This window comes from Ambystoma mexicanum, chromosome 1p (assembly GCF_040938575.1).
Source record: "Ambystoma mexicanum isolate Mex_15411 chromosome 1p, UKY_AmexF1_1, whole genome shotgun sequence".
Lineage (NCBI taxonomy): Eukaryota > Metazoa > Chordata > Amphibia > Caudata > Ambystomatidae > Ambystoma > Ambystoma mexicanum.
In genome coordinates, this window is record NC_090921.1 from 156,989,446 (window position 1) to 157,004,678 (window position 15,233).

Here is a 15,233-nt window from a genome sequence, read left to right on the forward strand (position 1 = left end):
GGACGATTGGCTGACCAAGGCGTGTTCATCAATCAGAAGTCGTCCCATATGGTTCTAGGTCATTTGGTCGAAAAAAAATGGTCGACAGGACAAATGGTCGACACCAAAAGGTTAAATTTTCTTTTTTGTTGTTTTCACATTTTTTTTTGTTTTTGGGGGGGGTCCCCCAACCCCCTTTATTTTGCTAAAAACCCATTTTTTCCCCTAAACGAAAACCTAAAATATATATATAAATAAAAAAAAATCGACCATTTGACTTGTCGACCAAATTGTGTCGACCATTTGTCTGTCGACCATTTGACTGGACACCATCCCATATGACACCATCTTAGAAACTCCAATTCATCTAAGCTGTACTGGATACTTCCTTGGGGAAGAGCTTGCCACCCGAGGTGAGGGCTCAAGACATTCTTCAGATGGTCACCAGGTTTCAGAATGCCCACAGTCTACCGCCCTTCGTTTTCTTGAGGTTGCTTGGCCTCATAACATCCTGCATGTTTCTAGTAGCAGTGGCTCTCCTGAGACTGAGATCCTTTCAATGGGCTGTAAGAAAATTCTGAAGGGAGAACCCTTTTGGCAACCATGGGCGGAGAGAACAGTAGTGACGGATGCCTCACTCACAGGGTGGGGAGCTCATACCAACGATCTGACAGTCAGCAGTCGTTGGTCTCCATCATAGTCCAAACTACATATCAATATTTTGGAGCTCAGGGCATCAAACTAGCACTGAGGGCCTTTCTGCCCTCTGCACGGGGAAAGAATGTCCTGATAATGACGAACAACACAGTGGCCATGTACTACCTCAACAAGAGAGGAGGTGTAGGGTCACTACCACTGTGCAGAGAGGCAATGCAGCTCTGGTATTGGGCAAATCAAGAAGAATCTCCATCATCGGTTCACCTAGCCGGAGAGAAGAACACGGACGCTCTGAGAAGGCAGAGCACAGTCTCCCACGAGTGGGAACAAGCTCAGGAAGTCCTTCTAGAGATCTTCACTCTTTGGGGAACCCCTCAAGTGGATCTGTTCACGACTAGGGTCAACCAAAAATCCAAACTGTTATTGCTTCCGGGAATGTTCCCCAAGAGGAGCTCTAGGAGACGCGTTCATAGTGGACTGGGAGTTTCCAATCATGTATGAGTTTCCTCCAGTCCCCGTCATTCCTCATGTGATCAGGATCATGTGATCAGGAGGTTGAGAAAGTTCAGGAAGTACATGATCCTAATTGCCACGGATGGGGCCAGGAGGACGTGGTACTTCGAGCTTCTGGACATGTCCATCTGATATATTTATAACGCTCCTATACACAAGTGCTTCAAGGCACAAGGAGGCAAGGGAGGGGGAACAGAGGGAAGACAGACAACGATCCTACTAGGCCAGGTGTCATTCAGATTGCACAAGTGAAGGGGAAGGAGGAAAGTGCTAGGGGGGCAAGGAGGGCGGGACAGTACATGGAATAATAAAATAAAGTAAAAGTAAAGCCAGCAGGTGGCAAGTGCAAGGGTGAGTGCAGACATCAGGTGTCAAGTGCTGTTAGTGGGACTGTAGGGATACAGAGAACAGTCCCCAGGAATGCAGTGCAGGAGTGCCACTGGTGAGGAGGGGACCTGGGCCTGAGATGAGAGGGTGGCCAGGTAACCAGTACAGTATCAGTATCAGCCAGGAAGTCAGCAGAAGCAAAGAGAAAGGTTTTGAGGTGCTTCTGGTACCGGAAATGATTCTCCTCAAGTTTCAGGGAGGCTGTTCCAGAGGGAGGCTGTTAGGGAGAATTCTCTCTTTAGGCTGAATTTCCTAACCTAGTGAGTCCCCCAGCAGCTTTGCTGGATTTCTGGAGTTTGTTTTTTCCTCCTGCCAAGAGTGAGACTCTTTTTCTCCCACTCTTGGACATGATTTATGGTGTTCCTTTAACTGGTAATGTGTTTTATGGGCTATGGGGTCCTTTACTCCATAGGGCCTCATGTGTTTTTACTATGTGTGTTACACAGCACCCTCCGTGCAGTAACACAGGGGTGTCATAGTGACACCCCACCATAGACTCCTTACCCTGGGACTGACTACTGTCTCCCAGGGCATGTAAAGTCACCATTGGCTTTACTAGTCCCAAATTATTAACAGAAACCAGTTCAAACCATCATATTGTGGACGTACTGGTCGGGGCAATTCGATTGCCCCGGGGTCTGTTAGTCGAGGGGGCACGTCTCCGTCTTCCCTGGTCGAGTTTTGGCTGGTGGCAGTGGAAACTACTTGTTATATTCGACCGCAAATATTTTCCTATGGGATTTTCCCATTGTTCGAGGCTACCAACTTTAATTATTTAATTCTCATAGCCTCGAACATACCGCCGGTTTATTTAATTAATATTAATTCGCCGGTTGTTATTTTTTGCCAGGACTCGATTCTAAAATGGCGTTTGTGTTCTCTTCTGTGACTCCAACCCAAGTCGAGCCCCTTGTTCCACTTTTTGGCGGGCTTCTCCACAGAAGCCTCCAAAAGTGGGGCCACTCTGTCTGGGTACCACAGGAGGTGTGGGGAGGGGGTTTAGGCACCCTGGACTGAGTTACCTTGGTAACTCAAGTCGCAATCTTGTGTGATTGGCCCAAGTGGTGAGCCGGCCAGCTCACCACTTAGCATGTTTCATTGACAGCTAGGCTGAGTGAATGGGGGTATGCTGCATAAAAGCAGGGCTTTGGGGACTGGAACTTCAGAAGTCGCCACAGGACCTGAGAATCCGACGAGGGAGAAGCTGAGCCGACCTACCACGACGACACCACCGGTGGAGCCCTGCAGAACCGACTCACCACTTCCCGACGACAGAGAAGATCTCCCGGCTGGAGAGGCTTCTTCCCCTGACTGGTGGGCACAACCAGTTTTACTTTCTTTCTTCGCACCCCAGACAGGTTTGTGGTCGAACAGCCCGTGCCAAGCACCATCATATTGTGGACGTACTGGTCGGGGCAATTCGATTGCCCCGGGGTCTGTTAGTCGAGGGGGCACGTCTCCGTCTTCCCTGGTCGAGTTTTGGCTGGTGGCAGTGGAAACTACTTGTTATATTCGACCGCAAATATTTTCCTATGGGATTTTCCCATTGTTCGAGGCTACCAACTTTAATTATTTAATTCTCATAGCCTCGAACATACCGCCGGTTTATTTAATTAATATTAATTCGCCGGTTGTTATTTTTTGCCAGGACTCGATTCTAAAATGGCGTTTGTGTTCTCTTCTGTGACTCCAACCCAAGTCGAGCCCTTTGTTCCACTTTTTGGCGGGCTTCTCCACAGAAGCCTCCAAAAGTGGGGCCACTCTGTCTGGGTACCACAGGAGGTGTGGGGAGGGGGTTTAGGCACCCTGGACTGAGTTACCTTGGTAACTCAAGTCGCAATCTTGTGTGATTGGCCCAAGTGGTGAGCCGGCCAGCTCACCACTTAGCATGTTTCATTGACAGCTAGGCTGAGTTAATGGGGGTATGCTGCATAAAAGCAGGGCTTTGGGGACTGGAACTTCAGAAGTCGCCACAGGACCTGAGAATCCGACGAGGGAGAAGCTGAGCCGACCTACCACGACGACACCACCGGTGGAGCCCTGCAGAACCGACTCACCACTTCCCGACGACAGAGAAGATCTCCCGGCTGGAGAGGCTTCTTCCCCTGACTGGTGGGCACAACCAGTTTTACTTTCTTTCTTCGCACCCCAGACAGGTTTGTGGTCGAACAGCCCGAGCCAAGCACCCCGGCGGCTGGATAGCCACTCACCACTGAACCGCGAATCAACGACCGCTCCTTGTACCTGAGAAACTCCGCGGCTGGTTTCTTCCCTGGCAGTGCAACGGACTCCTGTCTTCCTCCACGGCGAGATCCTCTCTTCCCCCGGACGAAGCACCGACTTGCATCCGCTGCCAGGAACAACTGCCCCCGCTGGAGTGTTCTCACCACTTTAAGGTACCGTGTCCGCCAGGCCTCCCTTTCTAAAGATTGCTACAAGGTAATAATAACCCCTTAACCTTCTGGACTGGGCTGGCCGCCTTGACCCTCTAACTGGTCCCTTTCTTTGGTCCAACTCCTTTTTGAACATTTAGAAGACTTTTGTGCACTGCAACCGTGTGACCTTGGACACATTTCGTTTGATCCTCTTAAAGTGGATCCGGCCTATTGAACTCTAACTTCACGGTTTTACTTTGCCTTCCTCTTGTGTTATGTTCTTGTAAAAGCGTTGGGATCTGTTTCAATCTATTCTCTGCTTTTCTCTCCCTTTTTAAACAAATTATTAGAGTACCATCTACGTTAAGCGCTCACCGCTGTCTGAAAATAAGCGGGGCTTTACTTAAGACTTGTCTATTCTTTTAAGGGAGTGTATATCTTTTAGTGACCGTGTTTTTGAATTGCTTACTATTAGTGCCTGTGAGTTTTTCAAGATGTGGTTTTAAATAAATAATTATATCTCTTTTACACTAAGGCCTGGTCAGTGTTTACTTGTTCTATTGTGTTCTCTTGACCTATTGTGAATACTCTGTATACTGCCTAACTCTTCTTGAGGGAAGTCTGACTGCTCAGCCACAGCTACCAAGTGAATCTGTGTGGTACAGACTGCTACCAAGTGGGTTTACTGCCAAACACCTGTAGTCTTAAATCTTTTGCAGTGGTCCCAGAGGGAACTGCGCAGGTTTCTGCCTAACAGAGGCCCCAGCCGAAGAGAGAGATCTACCACCAACTCGTTGCTTGGAGAAGGGACTGACCCCGAGAGAGTTGGAGGTGGATGAGCGAAGGGCTCGAGAAGGAACATATTTAGGAAGAGAGAGTTGAAGGTATTGAGGCCCCAGGCCCCAGAAGGCCTTGTGGACAATGCAAAGGGTTTTAAACTTGATCCTCAAAGCCACTAGGAGCCAGTGCAGAGATTTCAGTCCAGGAGAGATACGATCCCTGGGCTTGAGGCCAAGGACAAGTCTAGCAGTCCTATTCTGTATGAGTTGCAGAGGGCGGAGAGTAGAAGCAGGCAGATTTAGAAAGAGGATGTTGCAATAGTCCAGCCTAGAGAGAACCAGAGCTCTGGAGACAGTGAGCTTTTGGGGGAAGGAGAGAAAGGAAGAATGCCTCTGAGGAGGTGCAGCTGGTAGTGTGACATCTTAGAGATGTCAGAGATGTGAGGAGAGAAGGAGAGCGTGGAGTCGAAGATGACCATGAGGTTTTTATCCTCATAGGTTGGAGCAAGAGGAGGGCCAAGAGAGGACGGCCAGAGGTTGACCGGGAAGGAGGGAGCGGGTATGTGCCGATGAGGAGAATCTCGTTCTTACTGGAATTAAGGCAGAGATCATTGGCGGCACACCACTCCTGGATAGTGGACAGACAGTCGGAGATGAGAGAGGGAGAAGAGGTGGCTGAAGGTAGCCTGAAAATGAGATGAGTGTCATCCGCATAGCACTGGAAGTTGGGGCAGAGCCTGGCAATACGGTGGGCACGAAGTGCCAGATATTGGTTGAACAGCCAGGGAGGGAGGTTAGACCCCTGGGGAACACCACAGATCGAGATCGAGGAGAGGAAGAACCCAAGTTGAACTTGGGAGGGTCGATCAGAGAGAAAAGAAGTCAGCCACACCAGGGCCTGACCAGTGATCCCCAGGTTGTCACAGAGACGTTGAGCAGGATGGCATGGTTGACTGTGTCAAAGGCAGAGGAGAGATCAAGTAAGATGAGAACACACTGGCAGCTCTGAAGCCACACTGATGATCATGGAGACAGCCAACAGATTCCGTTTGAAGATTAAGCTGGGAGATGGCCAGCTTTTCCAAGAGTTTGCCCAGGAAAGGAGTGATGCAGATTGGAGATCTGGCCTCCAATGCGTCTTCCACAAAGAGCACCTTATCTTGCAAGAGGAGGGTCGGGTTCTCCATCCAGAGATCAAAACACTCAACCTTCACGCTTGGTTTCTGAGAGGCTGAGATATAAGGATTGGGACCTCTGGGATGACGTAATGGAGATTTTGCTTTTGGCCAGAAAGCCAGCAATAAAGTCTTTGTGTACCATTGCTATTGCAATAAGTTCTGCAACTGGTGCGGAGAAAAGAATGTAGACCCATTTCTATATAAAACACTGGATGTTTTATCCTTTCTGCTATCTTTAACCAATTTGGGGCTCCAGATTGGTACTATTAAGGGCTATTTGGCAGCGCTCTCTAAGCACTCGTCAGAGGAATGGTCCCATTTCAAAATTAAAATTCCTAATGTGTGCACCTTTTGAGCCCTAACTCTCATGACCTTTGAGATTGCTAACATTTAAAACCATTATATTGGTAGCTTTAACATTAGCCCGTAGAGTGAGTGAGTTGCAGGCACCCTTCACAATCTTCCACAAGGATAGGGTTGTTCTAAGGGTCAAACCTTCATGTTTGTCCAAAATCATTTCTGATTTTCATATAGGTCAAAAAATTGTTCTACCATCTTTCTATCCCCCACCTCATCCTGACCAGGAGGAGGAAAGACTACATAGGTTAGACCCTAGAAGAGGGTTTCTAGAATGTCTAAGCTGCGTATTGATGACCAACTTTTCATTGGATATACAGGTCATAAGCTTGGTCAGGCTGTTTCTAAACGGACTTTATCCAGATGGATAATTATGGCCATTTAAGAGTGTTAAACACTGGCTGGGAAGGATCTTCCTGAAGGCTTAAGAGCCCTTTCCACCAAGGGCATGGCTATGTCTACAGCCCTGCAAAGGGTTGTACCAATTAAGCATTTGTGAAGTGGCAACGTGGTCCACTATCCACACATTCACAAAGCATTATTGCCTGGAATCTTCCCTCTGTCAGAATCTTAGCTTTGGTAAGGCAGTCCTGCACTTGGTCCATGAAAAAATATGAAGTCTAATTCTACTCCCTCCTCCAAACCTAATACTGCTGTGGGAGTCTGTCAAAAGAGGAGGAATACGTGGGAGGGGACAATCCATATGAAGAAGTAGTTACCCCTGGTAACGTTCTTTCTACTGGATGTTCCTCCCACATATTCATCACCCTCCCATCCTACCCATCAGTAGAATTTCCTGTGCTATTACAGCTTCAGTTCTATCAAGGCCGAGTACGGTCACTCCCGTGTTTAGTGGTTATTCTGCTATTAGAGGGAAAAAACAGAACTGAAGCCAAGTGCACTGCGTGTGTTATAAATGCCTTCGATGACGGCCTTCGAGGAACATCAAGTCGGTGCCATCGACGCACAGCGCTCTCTGCAGAGAACATTTTTTTCGGAAGCTGGACAACATGTGTCAACAGATGAGGAATACGTGAGAGGAACATCCAGTCGAAAGAACGTTACATGGGGTAAGTAACGTGTTAATCTATAGCCCACACCCCAGCCAGTGGAGTGTTGCTAAATTGGAGGCTTGCAAAGGCAGCACAAATCGCCCACAGCATCTGATGAAGGCCTGCGAGACAGATCTAGTGAGACAAGTGTTGAGATGGATTTCTAGAATCTGTCCTGGTGGACAGATTTTAGGAGGCTACCCGATTTCTAGTGAATAGGGTACTCTGAAAAGTTAGCCAACACCCAATGAAGGTAGCAGTCAAGGCTATTCTCAGAACAGTGTAAGTGGGGGCAGGGGTACTCAATGGGTCTTCCTCAATAGTTCCACACAATATAATACATAATAATTCAATTTAGACAGTTATTTATAAAAATACAAATATTTCTTATAGGCCTTCTACACACACTAAAAAATTAAACTGGCAGGTGATATTATCGCCTAATACTCAAGCATATAAACAATCGCCATAGGTTCTTAAAATGCATTAAAATGACGTAATCAACACAGAAGGTAAGTACATTAATGCAGTAAGGATGGAACCAAATCACAAGTGAGTTCTCCTAACTTCAGCAGTCCATTCCCTAAGAAGAATGGGGCTGTGTGCTCAAAACTCACAAGAGCCACAATGCTTCTCCCCAGAATGTAGTCTCTGTAGGTACGTTCGAATTTGACTTGTGTTGGTGTTCGTTCCAAGAAGATATTCAGCAGGGTCACTAGGTAATTCATTTGTGTTCTTATCTTTAAGCAAATACTACCCAGGTTTGACGGCCAAAAAGTATGAAACAAAGGGACTTATTCCCAATGTTATCCTATGGGAGGTGGGGGGTACGAGGGGATTTTACCAGATGGATTGATGGGTCGTCTGGAGGTCGGTTTTCCCGCCGTTGGTTCAAATAAGAGGTGCAGCTGTGGGTGCAAGGACTCTTCTGGTTCGGTACAGCAGCAAGAGTCAAACCCTAGTGATGAACATATGCAAGCTTGACTGATACAGGGCTCTTCAGGACACTTCACATGACGGGGGGACAGCGATTTCCAGCTACTCCACACACAGGTGATGTCCGGTGTCCTTCCAGTCACGGTTGTAGAGGTTTCTCTAGAACAGGATCCTTTCATGTTGGAAGGCTGAAATTCAGAGGGAAGGGGGACCTTTACCACAGTCTGGCGACTACCAAAGGTCCGGGTGAAACCACAGAACGGTTATGATTCCGGCGAAGTAGCCCACAAGGGAGCTGGTCAGTCCATCGGGTGGTCCAGGGATACTTCTGAAGGCTCTGAAAGACTGGATCCTTGAGAAGACGTTGAGACTAGTAGGTCCCACTAGTCCAAGGGCTGAAGCACCACTCTGGGTCTTCGGAGATCAGGTAGTCCAACAGGGCTTAACTGGGCTGGATGCAGGAATTGATGCTAGGCCTCTTAAGGAGTGTCCTTCGGATCTTCAGTCTGCTGTTAGTTTACGAGGGATTCTGGATTCCAACGCTGATTTGAAGAAATGGCTGCCGGAGGAGTCCTCTTATCCAAAATACAGCCTGGAAGCCCACCAAAGGTGGTTTCACTCATGCCCCACACCTGGACTCTCCGGCACCATGGATGTTGAATCCCACCCCCTTCCTGGGCCACACACACGCAAAGGCAGCATTAGCCCGCGAAAGCGGCAGCGCTCCCTGGCAAGTGCATGACTGTATAAGGATTTCCTGACCAGGCAAGTCAGGAAGAAGGCAAAACTCTACAATATGCCAAAAGAACAACTGAAAATCTTGTGGCACAGCTATTCTAGGGCCCTATCCATGTTTTAGTAGCCATATGCAGTACATGAGAATATGCACACTAAAAATAACAAATCCCAAGTGTAAAAAGCTAGGGTGATACAAAAGTATCCCCATTGTACTGTATTATAAGATGCTGCGTGCAATGTTAAAAAGTGATCAAATACAAAAAGGAAACATAGTTTCCCCGTACTGGTAGTCTGAAGGGCTGATTGGATTCAGCATAACAAATTAGCAAAAGGGAAGTGAAGATGAACGCTTTACTTCCCTTCAGAAGGTCAGAGATCATGTTTAAAAACAAAGCAAAAAGCTTGGGGGTCCATTGGAGGGAAAGTTGTCAGAGATATCTTGCCTAAAAAGGTACCCATGACCATTCACTATGCAGTCAATGGTAAATGTTATTGTTGGTATGAAACGAGACATGAGGGGCAGTAGGTCAGACTTATGTGGCATCCTAGGTCAAATCGATTGAGTTGAACAATGGCTTTCTGAACTTGGAGATTAACTGAAATCCCTGAAGGATGCATGCCCAACCCCCACCACTCCAGAGTTTCTCAGAACACTCAAAAAGGTTAAGGATTGCATGTATGACTTAAAAGCCAGGGAAGCTGAGAAAAAAACATCAGCATTCTTGTGGTGTCTGACTATATAAAGCTGGCGATGTGAAAATGATGGTGGCACATCTTAGATTAGGCCCTTCATTTGAGAATTCCAGACCCTACAGAAATTGATTGAGCGCACAGATCCCTCTATCCAAAGCCAGAGCCACCACCCCATCTCACTGTTGGTTTCCTATGATACTATGCCAGAGCAAGTATTGCAACAGGCTAGAGGGAAGAAACAGTCTGTTTGAAGGTCACGAAATGTGCTTCTACCTAGGCCCAGCCCCAGCAATAATCAGAGGAGCAAATTTCAAACATCCATGTTAGGAAATATTCTTTGGTGCACCTTTTCCCACCATAGATTTCTGTGGGACACCCTTTCTTTTTGCTTATTTTGAACCTTGCCCTGAGGTTTTGGAGGTAAGTGAAGCCTTCTGCTTTACTTTCCTTGCCTGTTTTTCGAATCTTATGGTGAAACGGTGTATTCCCTTAGACTGTACGTACTGAGCACTATGTCCCCATCTTTTGAATTCTTGTATTGTTACAATTGCACACATCACCTTACAGGGAAGTGCCGGTAGGATACTTGGTATCCATATATCTTTTTTTATTTAATGGCTTTTTGAATCCTTTTACTATGTGCCTAACTCAAGCTGGTGGCAGCTGTAATACGTTTACTTTCTTTGTTATTTTACTCATGCATTTACTCTGAATGGCTACTAAAAGTGGCTAGCATCCTAAGATGTCCGTGCCACAATGTTTTTCGCATTGTTCTTTGGTCATATTGGGCTATATATTTAACGAGGACACAGGAAGCAGAACGTGTGGGTTATTTGGGTGATGTCATTAGTGGAGTTGGACCAGAAGGAGGAAGTGGCAGCTTGTGGAGAAGATTCATGGAGAACCCCCACTTTCTCTGTGCAGCCACACCTCATGATGAGCTTGGCTTCATGGTGAGTTCCAGGTTTGTATTCCAAGTTTTTGGGACCTACAGTCGTGATGTCTCAGTTCCCATGGTTGTACGGGGCGTGTTCCCCCTTTTATTAGTCAGCAGACTAAGCAACCTGTAGCGTGGGCTTTGCCTGTGCCGGAGATCGCGGTGCATTCCGCATGGAGCAGTGTTGTCTTTCCTTCTCCTGCTTGGTGCTGTGTGGGTTTATAGGCAGGTCTGACTTTTTCTGTACAGCCACGTATGACCACAGTGTTTAATTTGCTTGGTCGTGTAGCTGCAGTGCCTTTGCTATGCATCACTTGCCCTTCTCTTCCTTTCAGTGGGACTCGCTCCACTGTTTGCGGCTTTCCTGGGGTGATTGCCTGCCTGCAAATGAAGAAAAAACACTGGAAAAGTATCTGGGTGAAGAGGTAAGGCTGGAGATATAGTTCTGCAAACAAGGGAGGCGGCAGGAACTGGGGCTCTCTTTGCTGCTCCTTTCAAGGAGAGACTGGCTCTGCGCCTATCTCCCATCTCCTGCAGATGGCGGCTGTAACCCCCTCTTGACAAGGCCAGGATGCTTGCCTGGTCTCGGTATCATATACCCAACATGCTGTGCCATGTACATTTCACTGTCCTTTGGCGGTCTAGTCTTTTGCCCTTCATTTATCCTTTTCAGGTTAGTTAATGCCATGTGTGATGAGCCCTTTCCCAGGCAAACTGTGGTGTAAGCATCTGGCCGCATGCAGGAGAGGGGGCTGGGACTTGTGTAGTCAATTCCACATTCAGGCTAACGGTATGTCTGTTGCTGGGCAGTGGTGTGGCAAGAGGCTAAATTTGTTATAAAAGTTGTCTTGCAGCCGTTCTTTAGTTTGTCATTTGGAGGCAAGACTCCTACGAAGAGTTGCAGCCAGCTGAAGACCTGAGGACGACCATTGAAGGTTTCCAGCATTACCTCCAGAATTGTCCAGGTGAAGCTCTGGATCGATCTCCTAAAAACCCTAGTGGCGACTTCGACCCTTGGGCTGGTGAAACCACCCAGCCGGGATCCGTGTAAGAGGATCCTGCCCCTTGGCGTCTTGGCTCCATGCATCAGTCCCCATTCTGAGTTTCAGTTTGGAACTTCATAGGTCACCCGCTTCTGGCCTAAGAACAGTATTTGTTCATCTGCTGCTCTCTATCTTGAAGAGGGACCTTTTTGGAGCAGTTCTTGTGTTTGCCATGAGTCGCCTGTCTGAGAAGTGTTTGTCGCTGCTGCCCTCTTCCATCGTGTCCTGGGGGTGTCCAATTTTTTCGGGACCTGGGATGGTCTGCATCTCTGGGTGCCTGAGTCATGCAGCTGCAAAGCATCAGGAACTGTCTAGTTACAGCTTGGGACCTCCGTCTAGCCAAACCCAAAAACTAAAGCCCCTAAACCTCCTGCAATGGAACCAATGATTACAGCGTATCTAGGAACCATAGGTGTGGTTTCTTGTGCATTCTGAGTAAGGCAGGGGATTTGATAGTCTGCATAGTTGTTTCCACCCACACCCCTCCTACCATTGGGTTGTAAGAGCACAAAGTCCTCCCCCTACTACTCCCTTGTCTGGTTGTGAACGGTGCAGCTTTGACCAAGGATCCCCACGTCTTTCCTTGGTGCTGGGATTGGGAGAGGACCCGTAATCGTTAGTACTTAACTTTTGTTCTTTAATCACTGGAACATTTTACTCAACGGTTGACGCCCTTCAAAAGGCTTCTTTTTGGGAGTTTTAAGGGGACTAAAAATACTGAGCCGGTAACCATGAAGATCGTCTGCTGGGTGTCCCATCTCAAGAAGCTGTCTGCCTTCTTCAGCCTCCAGGCCAAGAATCCAAGCAGGAGCTGCTATCGTCTCACCTGGGTATCCGCAGGTGACAATCTTATTTCTTCATGAAAAGGTACTGTCTCGCTCCTAGGTGCTCAACCTGGGTGCTTGCTGTGTTAAATGTGACTCCTACTGAGCTTTGACGCACATTGGGTTGGACAACCCAACTGTATTCTCCCAGGCCTAAATACACTGGTACTTTGGTCTACAATTCTCGAAGGGGGTCTGACCGACCTCCCTGAACCAACTTTTAATAGAACATTTCACCTTTGTGCAACATAGAAGATACCTGCTATTTTGACAGTGTCTGCCTTTATTTGTTCTTCTGCCCATGGGCCCTGTTCACCCAGCGTCCCCACTGTCTTTGAGACTCCCGTTCCGAGATAGGGTCAGACTTTCTAAAGTATAGGTGTCCTAAAAGTACGTATCCGTATCTGTGTTGTCTACTTTAAATGTTTATAAGAAATCATTTAAAATGCTAGTCTTAACTACTTAGTGTATGACATCAAAGAGTTTACGATTGAATTGAGTAATGCTTAGCAAAAGTCTTACTGTATATAAATGTGAATAAAGGCAAAAATGGTGGAATCAATTATAGGTTTCTGTGCGCTAGTAAATACTCGTAAGTATTTGTGGAAATAGCAGAATATTATAAAAAGTTCTTGATGGCGGCGACCAGACCGATCCCTCCAGCACATCCACCTGGGTTGGATCATTTGAAAATGGGAGGATCGGTTGCGCTCTATAATTTATTGTAATTGGCGTAAAAATTCAATAGGAGTACAAATAGATTTCCATAAAGAACAGTTTTTTAATTGAAGTGAAGAACAGCCGACACGTGTTTTGACACTATGGTCGATCTCAAGGCGTGGCATGTGGTCCCTATCACGGGGTGATGAACTGAATGTCTTGGATGTGTCCTTAATTAATTATGCTGCTAGTATGCAAGCAACAGAATCAAAGTGGTCCTGAGATCACAGGCAATTCTTGCACTTTATGATGAAAAATGAGGAGTTCTCAGGACGGTATCAGAGCCGAGTGACTTTCGGAATGGGTAGGAGCATCGGGGATGCATTCTTGTTCCAGTGGGAGGGACTTTTCCTGCTTGCTTCTCCTCCCTTCCCTCTCCTGCTTAGTGTTCAACGCACTCTGACAGTATCACTGCAGGATGATACTCGTCGCTCCGGCGTGGCAGCGACAAATCTGGACAGATCTGCTACATCTGTCTGCAGTTCCGTCCACTACTTTTGGACCTTCTATTCAGAGAGGGAGGAGCCATTCTGCACCACGACCCCTGCAGAGTGTAAGGACATCCTGGCCAAGGACGTGCTATGGCCATAAGTGGAAGCGTTTCTCTGTGTGGTGCCGGGCTCAGAATATTACCCCTCTGCGTGTCACAGCCCTGCAGCTCCTGCCATACCTACTTTCCTTGGCAAAGGCTGGACTGGCTCATGCCTCTATCAAGGTGCACCTGGCCGCCATATCCCGTTACACCATGGTGCCGGGAAGGTCTTCTCTGTGGTCGCACAGACCCATCAAGGAGTTTCTCAAAGGACTCTTCAGGACTTTTCCGCTAGACCAGGCTCCTGCCCCGGCTTGGGAGCTCAATGTGGTTTTGACTAAACTCATGCATGAAGGCTCCCTTTGAGCTAATGCATCAGGCCCCGTTCTACTTTATATGGTGGAAGATGGCTTTCCTTGTGGCGATCACCTCAGCCAGGCGGGTCGGAGAATTCCATGCCCTGTTGTGCAAGCAGCCGTACTTGTCATTCCACGCTTCAAAGGTGGCACTGCGTACACACCCCACCTTTTTGCCAAAGGTGCCGTCAGAGTTCCACCTCAATGAGCCTTTGCTGTTGCCCATCTTCTTCCCGAATCCATCATCGCCAGCGGAGAGGGTCTTGCATTCGCTGGATGTTGCTCGTGCCTTTAAGTTTTACGTGGCACACACAAAGAGCTTTCGGAATACTGGCAGGCTGAGCGGAAGTGGCGCCGCACATACAGCCCTACGCTTAGAGCACACTATAGGAAATGTGCCACTGGCTACTTTGCTGCCGTTCTGGCCTTCCTCAAATAAAAAATTGACAAAGCCCTTAGCAAACCCTGGGAACTATTTTCAGTGGTGAGATCACTGTCCTCCACAGTCAACCTCACCACTTCCGTGATCCCGTCAGAGGAGCTCTGTGATTCGCTGTGCCCGTTCTTCATCACTAAAATGGACACTATTCGGGCTAACCTCTCGCTGGCTTCCCAGGCTACTACCCCAGTCAGTACTGCTCCAGTGGCGGCCGTGGAGGTATGCCACCCCAAATGGCCACTATTCCCTGTGTTCTCAGAGATATCGATCAGTGTATCGATTAACCACCTAAAGTCGCCAGTCCCTTCAGATCCGATGCCGCTGTTGGTAAAGAAAGATATAGCCACTGATATTCTGGGCGAGATCATCTAGGCCATTAATATGTACTGCCAGTCAGGTTACATTCCTTGCGAGTTGAAATTAGCCACTGTCATTCCACTTCTTAAGAAGCCCTCCCTAGATCTTCACTTCCTTCTAATTCACGTCCAATTTCACTGTTGCCCTTTTTCATGAAGCTCCTAGAAGCCTTCATCTCCCCACTACTTTTATCTTTTCTGGAGACTTTGGGGTTCTTTGACCCCGTCCAGTCAGGATTCCAGCCGGGCCGGGGCACAGTGTGTCCTGGTGTCGGTCCAGAACGGTATGGCAAGACTGGTCGACGCTGGTGGAGGCCTTGCTTCTGCTTGATCTGTCAGCGACATTTGAAACCGTCAACCACCCTACCTTGCTGGCCTGCCT

General features: G+C 47.7%; 1 protein-coding gene across 3 annotated transcripts in view; it reads left to right on the forward strand.

The window, feature by feature from the left end:
• The window catches only part of NEURL4 (neuralized E3 ubiquitin protein ligase 4), a 1,090,504-nt gene that overhangs the window by 966,420 nt on the left and 108,851 nt on the right, over positions 1 to 15,233 (forward strand). The gene's annotated exons all lie outside the window — the stretch shown is intronic.